Here is a 12,959-nt window from a genome sequence, read left to right on the forward strand (position 1 = left end):
CGAAGTCAGAAATGCAACGTATCAACACATTTTCTAGAACATTCTACAACACATGCAGGTTAAAAGTTCATATTTTTTTTTAAACCTAACGATATTTTTATGCAACATTTTCTCGAACATTAAACGGCACGTGCAGGTTAAAAGCTCACGATTGTTTTAAGCTTGAACAGTGCCTTCCAAATGCAAGTAGCAGGTGTGGTTGAATTGAGCAAATTTTATCCTATAATATGTACTCCACGCTCAAACTGCTGTTTCTTAACCAATCACAAAGATGCTTTTCCCCAAAACAAATGTGCACCCTACGTTTAAAAAACAATGCTTTTTATCTCCCAATCAGGTATCGTTTTGTACGTGAAAAAAACTAGTTCCCCATCTTTAAACATATCTCTTATTCTATGAAGGAACTGCATGAGCTACAGACATCTTTCCATACCTTCCAGCCATACCTTCAAAATGCTAGTGTGAATCGTAGGACATAGCTATGTTTTCTGGTGCAAGAGGTATGCAGAACAGAGACGTATTGACTTAGACCTAGGTTTACAAAATCTGGACATTAAATGGTATGCACAGAGAGGATTGAAGTGGCACCAATTGTTGACTTTGGTTGAAACCTGTTTGCATCTCCAACACCCTGACCTCATGATTGTCCACTGTGGTGGAAACGACCTAGGCACATTGACTGGGGTAGGTTTGGAAATGCTTATAAAGGACACCTTTGGACAATTGATGTACTTTTGCCTCAAACTGTCTTTGTATATTCCAATATATGCCAAAGGAAGAAGTGGAAATGGTCAAAACAATTTTGTTCTCAGATTGAAAAATCTAGGAAGAAAGTCAACAAAGCTGGGGACGCTAGAGGGCGCACTGCTGAATGGCCGCACCTGCGTGAGGCTCCAGCAGCCTGGCATACCTATCCGGTCATTTATCCTCCTTTCCCTGCTCCCACCCGCCCGAAAATCCCCACGGGGGCACGGCTGAAGCCACTGCACACTCGGTGCAACTTTGGTGACTCTACCCCCTCGGAGTCCGGAGTTACAGCCTGCGGAGCCCCCCGGCTGACAAGTGACTAGACGCGGCGGAGCTAACAGACGGCTCCGGGATCTACGCGGACCCGAGGCTCGCCACGAGGCAAGTGGGCCTCTAGAGCACAGCGAGAGGCGCGGCCTGTACCGGCGGTGGGGCCGGGCTCTGGTGCCCACTTTGGAGGTACGTGCAGAGCGCATTACTTGCGCAACGGGGGCGAAGGAGGTGCGGTGCCCCCGCCGGTTTCGCCTCACTGAGAGCCCCACCGCTGCGGTGATAGGAGAAATCTACTGGCATTAATAGACCCATATTTCATTGACACAACACAGCTTTTGTGACAGTTAAACGGGTATTTGGGTCACTGCAGAAGAGTTAGATCGTTGTTTGTGTGACACTCTAACCCGTCTTAGTACACATGAGAGGTTGACATACCTAGTGAACGCACTATGGTGTTGTACTATGGTTTGGTGCATAGGACTGGCTGGTCGTCATTCGTCTAGTTGTCCATTCAGCAGGATGATTAGCCTGTATGGCGTTTTCCATATTGATTAGCCGCCTTTTCCAATTCGATCTGCCTCTTGTTTAATTAACTAAAAAGAGGGAAACTGTGGAAACTTTTGTCATAATAGGGCAAATATATCAGCAAATGATTATAAATTAATAAGGGTGGAGAAATGAGTGTTCGCGGCGTATTTAATACCAAAACCGCGCTCACTGACGTCACCCTTTTTCACATCAGATAACAACTGAATACATCTCCCGATATAATATGTGGTGTCCATTATTACATATTGTCTGTGACACTATGCTCCGAGCAAGCACTGGGTGGGGGCACCAGGGAGCCAGTATCACGGGACACACTGTGTCCGGGAACTACATTTCCCATCACGAGTAGCGCGTTTACCAGCGTGAATGCGCATGACGTCACCACGCAAAGGGGGCGTCGGGCAAGGTCGCGCTCCGAATGCCGAAGCGAGAGAGGTTTATTTACCTCGCCGGTGCACCGGGTCGGTTCCTCCCTACGATAGAGCTTAGAGGGACGACCGGTGCACCGACGGAGAGGTAAGGCGGTGTACATGCGTGTGTGAGTGAGAGGGATCGTGAGTTTTTCGAACACCAAAGTCGATCGACTTGTACTCCCTTATTCAAACTAAGTCCATACGTATGTTTACAGTTGTAGGTAACAGGGAATGGTGACTTTTTTCAGCTTTGGTACCGACCTGTGACTACTTATTCATACGTACAGCTAATTGACTAGGTGATGTTACGTGGCACTAGCAGGAATGTGATGCTTGGTGCGGCGTGTGTTCAGACCGGTCAGTTTAGGAATACATTTAGATGTGGATACATCTTTTGATCTGTTGTTTTTTTCTAGTGCGGTGCATCCATTTACCTGAGCTCGTGCCAGGTGAGGTGGAGTGGTTCCTTCTCATCAAGTGGGTGAGTGAACCCTAATTTACAAATTTGCTGAATTGGTGATTTGTGACTGAGTTTGACAGTCTAAGTGCTGGGTAAAAATAGCTTATAACTAGCATATAATAATGATGGCACAATATGTGCACGTTAAAATCATATGACTCTGTACCCTTATATTATAATTTTTCTCCCCTATCTATAGGATGAGAAGATGCTTATACATACACTTTCAGGTGATATGGTTTATGTTATTTTTTACTAGCAGTAGCATTAATGGTCCCGAAGAAGCAGCAGGAGATCGCTAGACTCCATGCGTCTGCAGAAACATGTCGACCTTACATCTCTAGTGGCTATTTGTTAAACCACTATTGCACTGTTTTTATTGATTTAGGAGTGTGAGGGTGTTTATTAAAATTGTTTTCCCGACCACTACCTAATTTTAGAGCCTTTTCTCTTTCTTTTCACATCACACACCTTTTTTTCACGCACTGCTACTCAGTTCCCATCTAGACACGCCATTCTGTTTCACATCTGTTAACAACATTGTGTTTTTTCCTATGCCTGGTGTAGTCATCTACCAGCACAGGTTTTTTTACCCTTTAATGTGACAGAATTCATGCATAAGAGATCCCAGATGATGAAGGGCGGTCTCGATGGTAGACTGATGGGAACTCGTATAGTTTAATAACTGTTTCCTTTGCTACTTTATTTGGGTACATTGTTTGTCTGTTTCTTGACTCTCTGTTACTTTTAGGTTGGTGTCACTTATGTACAGGGGGCTTAACAGTAGGGTCTATAAACTTACCCCTGGGACCTTCTCTGTGTGTGGAAATCTACTGGCGCCATATTGGACTGGCGGCGCCCGCCTACGGAGAGCCTGGGGCTTCTGGCGACCTGGCCATAGACGGTGCCCTTCACAGCCTGTGGCCCTGATTCCTGCTGTGATACTGCTGAGCTGGAGACCCCTACAACTTAATACTCCTGGCTGGGACCTCGAGGCGCTGCGACTTTAGCTGGTCTTCTCGCACCTGTCCCTTGGGGACCGATCCTTTGCTGATCTATCCGCTCTTTCACAGAGGGCCTCTCTCCATACCTCCCCTGCGCTTCCCCCGCTGCTTGACGCCTCGCTTGCTGCGGATACGCCACTACACGACAATTAGTGGTGTGGAGATACTAACTCCTTCACTCACGTCTCTCAGTCTGCGGTGCGAGTAGCGCCTAGACGCAGAAGCTTCATATTCCACGTTGTCGACATGGGGAAGCCGGACAGTCGCCAACCCAGGCTGCAGTTTGAGCCTGCGTCGCAGAAGAAGACGTCGCGACACACAGGAGACGCGATACAGCCCCGGAGCCCGGTCACGGAGGCCTCGACATCGGCCCCACCGACCCCAGATATAGCCACCATACTGCAGGAGATGCGCCAGGGCTTTGCAACGGTGGTTGACAAAGTGGATGGTCTCTCATCTCGAATGGACGGGATAGTCCAAAAGATGGATGTGCATGAGGAGCGCATCACTGAGGTGGAGCGCAGAATTTCAGACAATGATGACACCACCGCGGCACATGACTCCCGCCTTGCTAGAATGGACAATGTGTTGAGAGTGATTGCCGCCAAGAATGAGGAGTTGGAGGCTAGAAGTCGGCGGAACAACATTCGCGTCACGGGCATTCCGGAGTCGACCAACACGGGGAGGATGGAGTTGTATATAGAGAGACTGCTTACGGCGGCAGTGGGGGCAGAAGCTCTTTCGAATCAATTTATAGTGGAACGTGCCCATCGCTCTCTTGGACCCCAGCCCAAACTGGTGCCCCGCCGCGACCCATAATAGCACGCCTGCTCAACTACCGGGATCGTGATGCGGCCCGCCGGGCAGCCCGAGCGAACCAGAATCTAACATATGATGGTGTGCCTTTCTCCATTTACCCTGACTTTACCCCAGTGGTTCAGGAGCAACGGCGGAAATTCCTTGCGGTCAAGAGGAAACTTCGGGACCTGAACATCGACTATGCTCTCTTATACCCGGCCAAGCTGCGGGTCACCCACCAAGGTACACAGCAATTCTTTCTCAACCCACAGCAAGTCGAGGACTACCTTAAGACTTTGCCTAAACGACACAGGAAACCTGCGGATGCTGAGGACTTGCATGCATCTGATCCCGAATAATCACTGGCCGGCTCCCTATGGTGCTTGATCCTGTGCACAACTGGGTCATCCTCGCTCCCCTCTTCGCAAGGGGTGTCTCATCCTGCTCTGCGGTGGCGGCGGATGCCCCCGGGGTGCCATGGACGGGTGATGGACTGCAGGTGGTAATGTATGCCGGGCACCCGCCCCCCTTACTTCCTCTCTGCTCCGGATGGAGGCCCCACGGGTGGACTTGTACGGAGTGGGAGGACTGGGGGTGGTGTAACGTGCGCCTCGGATGACCCCTACTGGGTGTTCCCCAATGACATTGACTTTGGTTCTTACTTGTTTATTGTTTCCTAGCATCGTTTTGCTACGTGGGTGGGGGGTGGGCCTGGGGCACTGGCGAGTTGGGGATGCTTCAGTGGGTGGGGGGTGGTGGATGGTTTATCTGATGGTGTGGATGTGTACTGAGCGTGATATGGCTCCCTTTAGAAGAGCCGGAATGTTTTGCTGTATCTGGTTGACTACTGTGCAATGTTTTTCTTTCTTTGGGTTGGGTCCTTTTGTTGGGGCTCCTGGAGGGGCGGTGGGTAGGGGGGTATGTCTAGATTTCTGTTGGGGTTTTGGTTATAACATGTGCATGTTGGGGTTTGAACTCACCTCTCTGCCCTGTGGAGGGCTCCTTATTGGGGGCTGGGAGACATGGGGGCGGGATGGTTGTGTTGTGCGTTGTCTGTGGTTAAGACATGTCACAGGTGGTGGGGGCACTCCTTCAGTGCTCCGCTCCCTGATCCTTCTGCGTGTCACTGGGCCGATTCGCCTGGGTGATGGCCTGTTTATTGTTCATGGAGACCTGACCGTTTTACTTGCCTTAACCACATCGTGGCGGCACATTTTCCCCTGCTGTGCTGGAATATGCAAAAACCCATTATTCATGACGAGCTGGGCTCGTCATGAGTGTGCGAGGAGGCTACCTCATGACGAGCCCAGCTCGTCATGAGCGTCGAAGGGGTTAATCCTGTATTCATTGTTTCGCACTTCTACATGGGGGACACACGTTTGAATGTGATTACTTGGAATGTGAGGGGGCTGGGAGACCATAGGAAGAGACGACAAGTATTAAGTTACCTTGATCGCCATAACGTCCACATTGCTTTCCTGCAGGAAACGCACTTTGCACCCCACAGGTCACACTCCTTTGGAAGTAGATGGGCCTCCCACAGGGTCTTCGCTAATTACTCCTCATATGCACGAGGTACGGCCATTCTGGTTAAGAAGTCTGCACCGTTTCGGCTTGCTGGATCCATGGCTGACCCCCAGGTGCGGTATTGTTTATTATGGGGCAGACTGGGGCACATGACGGTGACGCTAGCATGTTGTTATGGACCTAACGTGGATGACCCACAGTTCTTCACTGCTTTATGGGCTGCAATAGTAGAGACGGGACCACAACACCTCATATGGGGGGGGGATTTCAATACAACCCTGCACCCACCTCTGGATAGGTCACACCCCGCCCCCCACCATTACACCAACGGGCGAGAAGTCCTTCGAGCTACCATGACCGGTAACAATCTCATAGACGCTTGGCGTTCACACTGCGGGTCTAGCAGGGAAGGTACACATTTTACAGCGCAAGCTAAATCGTGGGCGCGACTCGACTATTTCCTCCTGACCTCCCATCTGTACACTTCACTGGTTCACGCGTCGCACCTCCCCAGAACATATTCCGACCACTCCCCCGTTCTTATTGCATTGTCCGGCTCTGAGCTGGGCCCCCCAGTGACGGCATGGCGTATGCAGCCCTCTATGTTATTAGACTCGGCCTTTCAGGAAGAACTCCGGGATGAATGTCTGGATTTCTTTAAACGCAATAAGGACTCGGTCCAGGACGTTGAAACCATATGGGACGCCTTTAAGGCCACACTCCGGGGCTTATGTATTTCAAAGGGCTCCGGGGTGCTCAAGAGCATACTGAATAGATTACGCGGTCTAGAAGCTGACCTACGTAGCGCAGAAGACCGCCTCAGGGCTGGCCCTGACAATGCAACCCTCGCTACCATACGTGACAAATTGTCGGAGTACTCTGAGGAGGCTGCTCGCGAGGTAAAATTCAGGAACAAATACTGGGTGGCCAGGCGCTATGGAGAGGGTGAGAGACCTGGGAAGGCCCTGGCGGCGACGGTTAGGCTAATGCGTTCACCAACTGTTATACTGGAACTAGACACGGCTGAGGGGCTGGTGCTCAGGGACACCACACAAATCCTGAACGAATTTGTGAGACACTATGGTGCGCTATACTCCTCTACCGGGACTGGCTAAATCACACTAGACGACTATTTAGCAGATCTCTCTTTAGGATGGCTGAGTGATGCGCAGAGAATTTTTTTGAGCGCTCTGTTTGAATTGGATGAGGTCAGAGAGGCTATCATGAGTATAAAATCGGGCAAGGCCACCGGGCTGGATGGCATCCCTATTGAATTTTACAAAACATTTATTGAATTCATGGCGCCAGTGCTGCGGGAGGTTTATGAGGATGCGCTAGAGGTGGGTCATCTCCCTGCCTCCATGAGAATTGCCCTCATTACATCCCTGCTCAAGCCAGGTAAATCTGCTGCTAGCTGCGACTCCTATAGACCGTTGTCCCTATTGAATTGTGACGTGAAAATTCTTGCGAAATTGGTTGCAACACGCATCAGCCTCCTCCTCCCTGACCTGATACTACCGGACCAAGCCGGTTTTGTCCCTGGCAGGGCGACGTCACATAATCTTCGTACCTTTTTTTCGGTCTATGACTCCATCCACGAAGATCTGCCAATGACTGCCGTTTTTTTAGACGCCACCAAGGCATTCGACTCGCTCGAATGGGACTATGTGTTCAAAGTTCTGGAGCGAATGGGATTCCCGCTTATCTTTATTTCTTGGATTAGACTGTTGTATACGCGTCCTGTGGCCAGAGTCCTCATCAATGGGAAATTGTCTTCGGAATTCCCGATCTCCAGGGGGACAAGGCAGGGTTGCCCCCTGTCCCCACTCTTATTTGCTATAGCCACTGAACCCCTAGCTGCTAAACTGCGGCAACATCATCGGGACAGTGCTCTACGCTGTTTTCAGAGACAAATACTCGTCTCTATGTATGCCGATGATATCACCCTTTATGTCCGCCATCCCAGCCATAACCTTCATCCCATACTCCGGGAATTTATACGGTTTGGTGCCCTTTCGGGAATCCAAATTAACTGGAGTAAGTCGTGTGTCTTTCCCCTTACAGCCTCCACAAGTCAATTTCCGCTAGAATTCCTGCTTGCCTGGTGTACAGGGGACTTTAAATACCTGGGTATACATGTGGAGAAGGGTAGAGAAGAGCTGATCCGTGCTAATTATGGCACGGTGATGGACAAGATCCGTGACAGTATATCCAGATGGATATCACTCCCCCTTTCCATGGCCGGGCGGGCCTCATTAGTTAAGATGGTAATACTCCCTCAACTTTTGTACCTCTTTATGAACATTCCGTATCACCCCGGGCCCCATTTCTTCCGACTACTCCGCTCGGAGTTGCTCCGACTGGTGTGGGGTGGGAAGACACCTAGACTCAAATGGGAGATCCTAGTTCGACCATTCTCGCAGGGAGGCTTCGGTATTCCTGATTTTGAGCTTTATTATCAAGCTGCTCAAGCCCACTACGCATACTTTTGGGTGCATCAGCAGAGATATATGCCTCAATTGGCGGCTGAACACTGGTTGGCCCACCCGACTCCCATTGAAGGCGCGCTCCATTCCCAAATTGAAGGCAGAGTCAAGACTCCCACCACGGTGTCTAGCACGGTCACGGCCTGGAAATCCATTACTGTGCGGCTTAAGTCACAATTCCTGTATGCTCCGCTATTACCACTGACCTACCACCCACAGCTCCTGCTCCTGCAGGAAGTTGGTTTTCAAAAACTGCTGAAAAGCATACATGTCACTACATGGGGAGACTTGTATCGTGATGGCACCTTCCGTACTAAGGACCAATTATACGAGAGCATTCAGCCGACACCCCTAGACCTGTTTTATTATATCAGGCTCAGACACGGACTGCAAGCCATCACACCTGACTTCCCCTGTGAGCCCCCGGTGCTTCTTCCTCTACAAAACATGCTGCTTCGCGACAATCCCAATAAACTGGTGTCCACACTCTATAAATCTGTCCGCGATAACATGACCTACACTGCTCTACCCGCTAGGCACAAATGGGATCAAGACTTAGCCTTGACTCTTACGGATGCACAATGGGACTTTTGCACGCAACAGACTGAGCGCATATCCTCCAATAGCCGTTATAGGATAATTCACTATAAATTCCTACACAGACTGTACTATACTCCAGCGCGCTTACACAGATTTCAGCTACGGCCTACAGACACGTGTGACAGGTGTGGGGATCCTGGGGCTGACTTCCTTCACCTTGCATGGGGGTGTGCCGAGGTGAGCAGATACTGGACCCAGGTATTTCAAGCACTGTCTACAATGATACATGAGACGATAAGTCCGTCCCCATTGCTGGCCCTTCTGGGGTATGTTGCTCCACTCCAGGCGGCTCACCGCAAATTTGTGGCACTGGCTATGCTTCTGGCTAAACGCAGGGTGGCCTGTAGATGGGGGAGAGGGAGAGCGCCCAAGTTTAAGGATTGGATGAGCGACATGGTATACTGCCAGGAACAATTGCATACTTACTCCGAGCTGTTGCCACCCACTTCCAGGCCTACTGATATTTGGGCCCCATTGCAATGTTATTTGATAACTGACCCACTCGAAGATGACAGCGCTTGAAGTTGGGATAGTGTAACACTACAGTGCCGCTTTATGGCCCTGCATTTACAGTCCTAGGCCTGCATGTCGGGCTGGATGTCCTGGCCTCCCCCCCCCTCCCCTCCCCCCCTCTCTCTCTTCCCCCCTCTCTCTCTTCCCCCCCCTCTCTCTTCCCCCCCCCTCTCTCTCCCCTGCCTCCCCATTTCTAGGTTCTCACTGGTCGCTCTCACTCCCACATTGCCACTCAGGTGATTACCGACCTACCACCTATGACACTGACGCCCGCCATTAATTTTAATTATGGGCTTTTGGCTTTGCCAGCTGCGTTCCTCCCACGGCCTGATATACCCGCTCGCACACACGGTATGCGCCCCCCCCCCCTGGGTTCACCTAGACCCTGCACATGTTAATGTTGACACTTGGTTTCTAAAAAAGCAAGACACATTGATTTTACTGTATAGAAGCTGCACTTGTCATTTGGATGCTCTTGAATGTCGCGATTATATTCACACCCATGTACCATTGTCAGTCCTTGCTCTTTATATGTGCATTGATAGCGGCCGGCCTCCGGGTTGTTGGCGAGACGCTGTGTACTCCTGACAGTGCTCAATAAATGTTTTGCACCAAAAAAAAAAAAAGTCAACAAAGCTGTGTCTGCATACCTCAGAGACCACAAAATGGGGTCCATCTACAACAACAACATGCGTTTTGATATGGCTGATATCTACAGAAGTGATGGAGTCCACTTCACAGAGCAGGGAAATTGAGTTTTCCTGAATAACTTGAAGCTGTGCATCCGCACTTATATGTAGCTCCAACTAATGAACACAAGGGCTCTTTTTAGAGCCACCCTATAACTTACAACTTAGGCCCGCTATTTTAGGGCCAGGTAACGGCAACTTCTGGACCCTCGCCAAAATGTATTCTCCACACAGCTGGGCGCAGCGGCCACACCATCTCACTTTGCAGCACAGCGCTCTTGCTTTGATCATCGGCTCTACTCACCCATTGGGGTTGAGTAGTTTGCGCTTTACAAATACCGTATTGATTTACCTTTGAACTCCCAATACAACACCACCTAAGCACCATATGCAAGTTGGACAGGTGTGGCACAGCACCCAGAGCACATGACTTCACAGCATAGCACACACAGTTTAGACTAACGGTTTCATCCCCGAGTCCAGCAGCAGCTCAATTTAGCAGCATTACACTCTAGGCAATACCTCACTTAATTTCCATACCCAGCACTTTCAGACCGGTAGGGATCATTAGTTCAGCGACTTTACCCCGACTACGGCAGCAGCCTAGCTTACACCCCCAGAGCCATCAGACCCGTAGGGGTGAGTAGTTTGCACTTCACAAGTACTGAATTGATTTGATACATGCAAATTTACCTTCGCACTCCCTGTATAATACCCCCTAAGCATCATACACAAGTTACAATGTTCGTAACAAAAGTTCATCCGAGTAGGTATAACTACATGCTCACACTACTTGGACATATACGGCACAGCGGCCAGAGCACATGACTTCACAGCATATGACACACAGTTTGGGCTCAAGCTTTCATCCCTGAGTCCGGCAGCAGCTCAGCTTAGCAGCATGAGACTCTAGACAGTACCTCACATATTTTCCGTACCCCAGGACTTTCAGTCCAGTACGGGTCAGTAGTTCATCCTAGTAGGTATAAACCCTTGCTGACACTACTTCCACAGGTGTAGTGCAGCAGCAACAGCACATGACTTCACAGTATAAGACACACAATTTGGGCTCACACTTTAATCCCCGAGTCCCGCACCAGCTCACCTTAGCAGCATCAGACTCTAGGCAATACCTCACTTAATTTCCGTAGCCCACCACTTTCACACCGGTAGGGGCGAATACTTCACTTCACACCCCCTCTATAGCACACCCTAAACACCTCACAGAGGTTAAGGTGCTCCTACCCTCCTCTTTCCCACTTTGTTTGCCCTTTTTTCCCCTTACTCACTTCAACGGAATCACAAAATGGTGGCCAACACTTCCTAGTTGCAACCGCTCGCAGCCAATCAGCAGCAAGCTGGTGCTCATAGCGCCTCAGCCAATCAGATGGCAGAATTCACAAATATTGATATCTGTAAATTTCGTAATTTCTCCAAAACTACTGAACAAATTTACACCCTTCTCCCTGCCAAATTTGGGGTAATTCCGTTCACCCGTTCGACCTGTAGACTTGTCTAAAGTTTCCTATGGAAATTAACATGGAGAAAACACGTCTTGGGACCCCCTTTTTATCTTGGCCCCTCCTTGACCAATCACCCGCAAACTTACAACATAGGAGCTGATATGAACAAAGAATTAGTTTTGCAAATTTCATTAGGATTCATCAAACGACGCCAAAGTCAAAACAAAGCCAAACAAAAAACTGCTCTTCCTATGGAAACTTGGTCCTAACTATTATATATATATTTTCCTCCAATTTCAACAGGCAGCACTCTCACAGTATTAAGCAGAATAACGTTATTGGAAATTGGTGGAAAATTTGATGCAAGGCTTGTCCAGCCTCGTCAGGCGCACCAACTGTGAAAAGAGCGCGCTGAGTCTTGGACGCCTTGGTGAAAAAAACATCTGAAACTCACCATCTCTTGTAAATACCCGCACAGCATATGGCTAACACAATCACCAACACCGAATGAGCAGGCACCTCACTTGATAGATATTAACTTCACTAAGTGCTGCACTATCTATCAACTACCAGAATTCCGGGCTAACGGCTTCCAAGTGTCTATCAGCGTGCGTAGTAACAGACAGGTAGAAATTCCACAAGTACACATCTGAATGCCACTAAACTATCAAAGGCTGACTCACCCGGACCCCGATTCTCTAAACGCGTAAAATCCACTAGGAACCCACATGCGTTTAGCCCCAAACGAGGTTCCAAGCCATGTGGCCAAACGACATTATGCCTTCACTCACGCACACGAGTGCCTTCCATACATTACGTATAACCAAACCGGCGTCTCACCTTCAGCACGGTTGCATCCCCTGTCAAGCGCCAAGCCAATACACCGCAGCACCGGCCTCTCACCCGTGGGCTGCTGCAATTTCAGAATGAAGTTACAGACTGCGCGCGCAAACGGGACCTTAAAACAATGGGCTGACAACATGTTCTCACTTTCCATCATTCTCCAAAATAGCCAAAATACACGGAATTCGAAATAGTAATTTTATCTATCTATTGTATTTTATACACAAGCAGCAAATGTCGATTTATGCAACATGGAAAACTGTAAATGACACTGTGAATTTGTTTTCTAATTTTGATTTATTTTACCATGACTTGCATTTTTAACCATTTCAACTCCACCATGTCTATCGTTTATGTGCCTGTAACCATGACAACCAATGGTCTGCTTTCTAATTTTTTCACCTACTAGAATTGTTTCACTTTCTTTCATTTGGGTCACATGGTATTTGTGAATACTATAAAACACCTATGCACTTGGGGAGTAGTAGATGTAGTGACCAAGGCGGCTGGGTCCGTCGAAACACGTCTACGGTATGGAATAAAGAATAATCCTTGATACTTAGTTGAAGTTGAAGTTGAAGTTGAAGTTGAAAA

The 12,959-nt window shown here is 49.1% G+C and overlaps 1 protein-coding gene across 1 annotated transcript in view; it reads right to left on the reverse strand.

Annotated features, from left to right (window-relative positions):
- Positions 1-12,500, reverse strand: part of LOC144769675 (potassium voltage-gated channel subfamily KQT member 1-like) — a 1,318,465-nt gene extending 1,305,965 nt beyond the window's left edge. The window contains exon 1 of the mRNA XM_078653870.1: positions 12,363-12,500. The gene's annotated coding sequence lies outside the window, so the exon portion shown is untranslated. The remainder of the gene's footprint in view (positions 1-12,362) is intronic.
- Between the last annotated feature and the right edge of the window lie 459 nt (positions 12,501-12,959).

Source organism: Lissotriton helveticus, chromosome 1_1 (assembly GCF_964261635.1).
Source record: "Lissotriton helveticus chromosome 1_1, aLisHel1.1, whole genome shotgun sequence".
Lineage (NCBI taxonomy): Eukaryota > Metazoa > Chordata > Amphibia > Caudata > Salamandridae > Lissotriton > Lissotriton helveticus.